This window comes from Meles meles, chromosome 11, assembly GCF_922984935.1.
Source record: "Meles meles chromosome 11, mMelMel3.1 paternal haplotype, whole genome shotgun sequence".
Classification (NCBI taxonomy): Eukaryota; Metazoa; Chordata; class Mammalia; order Carnivora; family Mustelidae; genus Meles; species Meles meles.
Genome location: NC_060076.1, coordinates 52,580,424 through 52,586,672, shown reverse-complemented (window position 1 = coordinate 52,586,672; position 6,249 = coordinate 52,580,424).

Here is a 6,249-nt window from a genome sequence, read left to right as displayed (position 1 = left end):
TGTAGAGAAAAAGGAACACTTGTACACTATTAGTTGGATTATAAATTGGTACAAACATGGAAAACAGTACAGTCGTTACTCAAAGTTTATAAATAGAATCAGCATATGATCCCGCAATCCCATTTCTGGATATACATCCAAAGGAAATTTAGTCATGGTCTTGAAGTGATAATCTGCACTCCCATGCTCATTGCATTGAATATCATTATTCACAATAGTCAAGATGTGGAAAAATTTAGGTGTCCATGGATGGATGAATGGATAAAGAAAATGTGATACATATATCACATTATAATGAATATTATTCAGACATAAAGAAGGAGGAAATACCACCATTTGCAACAACATGGATGTATCAGAAGGCACTCTGCTAGGTGAAATAAGACAAAGAGAGAAAGGCAAATATTGTATAGTATCACTTATATGTGGAATCTAAAAACAGAAAAAAATGTGGAACTCATAGAAATAGAGAATGGTGCTTGCCAGGGGATAAGGGAAGGGATGAGGGGAATGAAATGTTGGTCAAAGTGTACAAACTTTCAGTTAAAAGACGAGGCGCTAATATATAGCATGATGGCTATAGTTAATGACTCTGTATTGTACACTTGAAGTTTGTAAGAGAGTAGATCTCAAGCATTCTCACCACACACTCTAAAGGTAACATATCTGCTGTGATAGAGATGTTAATTAGCTTGATTCTGGTAAATAATTCATAATGTATATGTATATCAAATTATCACATTAGGGGGAAGGGAAAGAATTATACTTTTTCTTATATTAATATGACCATTCTAGTTTTCTTCTGGTTCGTGACTGCATGGTATAAATCTTTTTCCATCATTTAGATTTTAGCCTATCTGTGTGTTTATTAAAACACACCTTATAGAATAAGAACCCAGTTTTATTAGATTATCAAGTAACCTGATTACCCACCTATTGACTGAATTCAGTCATATGACAATGCCTACTTTCAAGGAAAGCTGTGTATTGTAGTGTTTTAGCTGGACATATTGCCTGCACACCCAAATACACACATATACACATACATTCACGTACATCCAAGGCTGTTTCTTTCTTTCTTTTTTTTTTTTTTTAGATTTTATTTATTTGACAGAGAGATCACAAGGAGGCAGAGAGGCAGGCAGAGAGAGGGGGGGAAGGAGGGTCCCTGCTGAGCAGAGAGCCTGATGTGGGGCTCGATCCCAGGACCCTGAGATCATGACCTGAGCCGAAGGTAGAGGCTTAACCCATTGAGCCACCCAGGCACCTCCATCCAAGTTTGTTTCTTTTTTTTTTTTTTAAGATTTTATTTATTTACTTGACAGACAGATCACAAGAAGGCAGTGAGTCAGGCAGAGATGAAGAGAAGCAGGCTCCCTACTGAGCAGAGAGCCTGATGCGGGGCTTGATCCCAGGACCCTGAGATCATGACCCCAGCTGAAGGCAGAGGCTTTAACCCATTGAGCCACCTTGGCGCCCCCCAAGTCTGTTTCTAAAGAAAAAAGTGAGAGAGGATGTTTGACTTAACAGCTAGCTCTCTGTTTTAATGTATCTTGTTATCTGTATCTATCTTTACATGTGAATTAGGACATACGAAATCATTTTTTTTCCTTTTTGGAAAAAATAAAATAAATTATTTGATCATTTTATGTAACATTTGAATTCTCTTATTAATGTTATTCCTGCACCAAACTTATAAATATGAACGAAATACCTGGATTTAGAGGGAGAAAAAGTCACTGTAAGGTAGAAAGAAATAAATTCAAAACACTCATTTCCTAGACTCACAGATTATTACCCAAATCAGCATGTATAAACAAATCCTTGTTTCCACTTTAATCTGTGCAATTTTAAATATTTCTCCATTCATAGAGAGAACATTTACAAAATTAAGATATAGCATGTAAATGTGAATGGAGTATGGTGCTCTAAAGATAGGGAATGATTATTTAAAGGTGAGTGTGATGCTTAAAATTTCATAACCTGGAACGAAAGATAAACAAAAAGATAAGTGGTTGACAGAGGGCCACTTACAGCTATGGTCTCAGACTAATATGATTTTCAGTTAATAAGATTCAGACAGAAGCAGAAATTTTTAATTTAGGGCATAGAAACAAATCAAATGGCACAAAACAAATGTCATATAAAACAATTATTGAATGCCATAAGCCAGCAAAAATGTTTATGAGTCTCAGAATTGACTCTGATTTAAAAAAGCACAGGAGGATATACAAAAGCAAAGTCAAGGAGAAAATGATCAGTGTACAGTGATTATAGAAGCGAGGCTGGCTTTTAAATAATTGACATATCATAAAATAATTTCAATCATTTTACAAACATTTACTTAATATTTTCCTTAGCATAACAATAAGCCTATGATGACTACGTCTTACGCACTATTTATTATTCTGTTTGGATTAGCCAATAATTACAGGAGGGAAAATTTCACCATCATGTTGAAGTCGCCTAGTTGAAATGAAATAAGGATGCTCTTGAAGACCTGCTTTTGGAAAACGCCAGTGCCAAGAACGTGTAGACAAATCTTGAACGGTCACATAGTTTTCTGTAATTTCACTCATGTACAGCAGAGGGCAGTAATATAATTATAGTAGTTGAACCTGATGGGAGTAATTACCTGTGATTCTGGGATTCACCGGAAGTAGTAAACTAGAAAGTCTTTCTCATCTTCATCAATGAATAGTTTTCTCCTATCTAAATAGGGAAATTCTTTGCATCAAATTTACTTAATTTTTATAGCTGAAGGGCCATAATAATAGAAAGTTAATGTTGATTATTCCCTCAGAAATCAACAACACAACGAGTGATCTTTGAACATCATAAACCAGCTTCCTCAGAAGACTAATAACACTCTATCAACCTCTCCCCCACTTCCTCTTGCTCTCACATAGCTACGCTCACCTAACTACATCTTCTCCCCGAACACCGTCCCAGAAATCTAAAAGTGGAAAAACTTTTGGCTATGTTAGCAGGTTTTTATGATACAGTTGAAACATTGTCTGATCGTAACGATCTCCACAAGGTGATGGAAACTTTAAGACAAGTGGAAAGACCAACAATTAGCTGTTATGAAAGCATGAGAAAGTTAACCGAAATCATACTCAAATATGTTGTTTCATCACAAAGAGAGAGAACAGATGGTCAAACAGTTTTGTGGTCTTCATTGTCTGGTAGAAATAATAGAATAATTGCCACTCTTAGCAAAGCATAATGCATGCATAGTAGACAAAAGTAATCACTTGCTTATAAAATTAACTGTGCTAGATGTTTGGGTTCTGCTCTGCAGAAGTTGAAAGTCTAGCGGCAGACAGCAAACATGTTAACAAATAAATTAAATAAAATGTGGTAAGTCCTGTGGGAACATAGAAAAGGGCATGACTCGGGGAGCCTCTGTGAGCCAGGAAAGGGCTGTGGACACACTAACATTTAAATTGGGCTTTGGAGGATGGGTAGGCATTCATTAGTTTAAAAAGTGGTAGAACAAGCTTCCAGGAAGATAGGAACTGGTCATATCAAAGCTTAGAGTCATAGAAGGGTAATCCTAAGGTAAATACATCTCCAGCATTCAAGGGAACATCCAACTGGAAGCCACAGTTCTGATTAGATAGAAAGTAATTTTATTATGCTATTAAGGTAATTCACAATGGATGCTTAAGAAATTTAAGAGAGGAGTTAGCTTTGAATTTTAACAGATGAGTTTGTTAATCACATACTCTACTTGTGGGCATGTGGGAGTAGGGAGAGGTGATTTGTTTCAATGCTTGCTTTTTAGTACAGCATTTTCCTTTTCCAAGAAGCTGATTGGAGTCAGGAATTTGGTAGCTTATTTTAGAAAGGTTGTGACTTTCAAGTCTAGAAACTTCTGATTACCAGCATGATTTTATTTCATACCCAGAAATTTTAGAGACAGTATTTTTCTTTTCTGTTTGCTTTTTCTTCTGGCCACTGCATTAGTGTCCAAAAATTAGTTATGGTCAGAGCTATATTGTCAGAAGTAAGTGTGCAAATGAGAATTATTTTGCGATCAGGACTCACTACAGAGCAACTTATCAATATGGTTATGGCCTAGGCATTTTTAAGAGCCAGCGAAAATATTTGAGATCTGAAAAATAATTTATTGGCTCCAAAATATAAAAATGAAATAGGAAAATAAGAATTGATAGATGTTTAATTGCCTACAAAAGTAGTAGTAACCACTCAGCTTCATCTCAACTCTTTTCTCACTATATTAAACACACTTAATATGGGACATGGATGCCTTTTATATCTTTGATGTGATTTAGAATAAGTCCTCCAAAAAAAAAGTGTCCATAGCATTTAAGCTCTTCAAATTTCTCCTCTCACCCTGAACATTGCGTCCATATTATTTTATATTTTTATGCTCCTCTGGGAATCCTTGATTGTAAGAATCTACAGCATCTGTTTCCAGGGAGACAGCAGGTGGAAGGAATCATGAGAAACATAGGCCTCAACTCCTGCCCCCAGCTTTATTTCATTTTTGTTAACAGGGGGCTGGTTAACAGAGACTCAGTTCCCCCATGACACTGCTTAGCCCAAATCGTGTCTGTTGCCTCATTCTTCTGGTTCTGGATAGCCAAAGAACTAAAATATGTAAATGAGCTATATTTAGATTTGTAGATAAATTTAAAATTCTTAGATAGGAGATACCATGTTGCCAGTTTATGATATCTTGGTTACAGAGGTTCCTGTCAGTTATCTAAAACTTAGAATTTATACTTGGCTAGAAATATGTTACAAATGATTGGTAGTTTTTGAGACTGGCCCATAGAAGTCTCACAGATACATGATGTACCTGAATATTTTAATCACAACATTGTTGAAGACACACTTTCTCTCGCAATTATTAAAAGCAGAGACTCAAACATCTATGTTCATATCAGTGTTCATAGCAACCTTATTCACAATAGCCATAAGGTAGAAGGAGTCCAATTTGTCACCAATGGTTGTGATGGATAGACAAAATGTAGTATAGAATACAATGGAATATTGTTCAACCTTAAAAAGCATTGAAATTCTGATACATGCTACAACATGAATGAACTTTGAAAACACTATGCTAAATAAGATCGATCAGACATAAAAGGACAAATATTGTATGATTCCACTTACGTGAGGCACCTAGAATGGGCAAATGCCTAGAGAGAAAGTAGAAAGAAAGTTTGAGATGAGATGGCAAAGTTACTGTTTAGTGTGTACAGAGTTTCTGTTTGGTATGATGAGAAAGTTCTGGGAAAGCATAGTTCTGCAACATTGTGAATGTACTTAAATGTTACTAAAATGTACACAGAAGAATCGTTAAAATGGTAAATGTTATATATGTTTTACCACAATAAAGTATAGTTTATACAAATTGAAATCATTCTTGAGTTCCATCTCCACTATGAATCTAGCTTCTCAAGTTTAGGATAAGGAAAGGGAACAGATGCACACAGTATCTGTGAGGAATGACACTAGAATTTGGTATAAAATAGAAAAATTTAGGGGCACCTGGGTAGCTCAGTTGGTTAAGCATTGGAGTCTTGGTTTCGGCTCAGGTTGTGATCTCAGGGCTGTGAGATCAAACCCCATGACTGGCTCCTCTTCAGCGAGTGTCTGTTTGGGATTCTCTTCCCTCTGCCCCTCCACCTCCCCACCTCCACACCATGCGTGGTGCATGTGCGTGTGTGCTCTCTCTCTCCAATAAATAAATAAATATACATCTTTAAAAAAATTAAAATGGAAGAATTTCAAATTTTTCTTATTCTGAGTGTTTGATGAAAACGTAATAACGTAACACGACAAAACAAGTGTCCGTAGTTTATACATAGGGCATCCATAGTCATGCCCCATCCCAGCCACCCAGTCTTCTTTCCCGTCTCCTTCTGCTTCGTTAACACTTCCAGGCATCGTTAACACCGAGGAAAAGAGGCATTGTTCCCATCTGGTGAAGTGGGATGAGTAGAAGGAATGGAGTAACAGGAAAGCAAGGTCCTGGCCAGGATCACATAGAAGCTGTGATTTGTAAGTGAGGATGGCCCCTGCTTTTGTTGTTTATTTGGAATTGAAAAGGTGGAGGCAAAACCACACAACAGTGTGAGTTCCAAGCATTGTCACTAAAACCTTTGACTGTGTATGCTTAAGGCTGTCGGGTGCAAAGCATGGTGGGTACTTCCGGCTGTCTTGCTAAGGGTGTCTTAGGGTCCACTGTCCCCATTGTTCTTATTAAGAGAA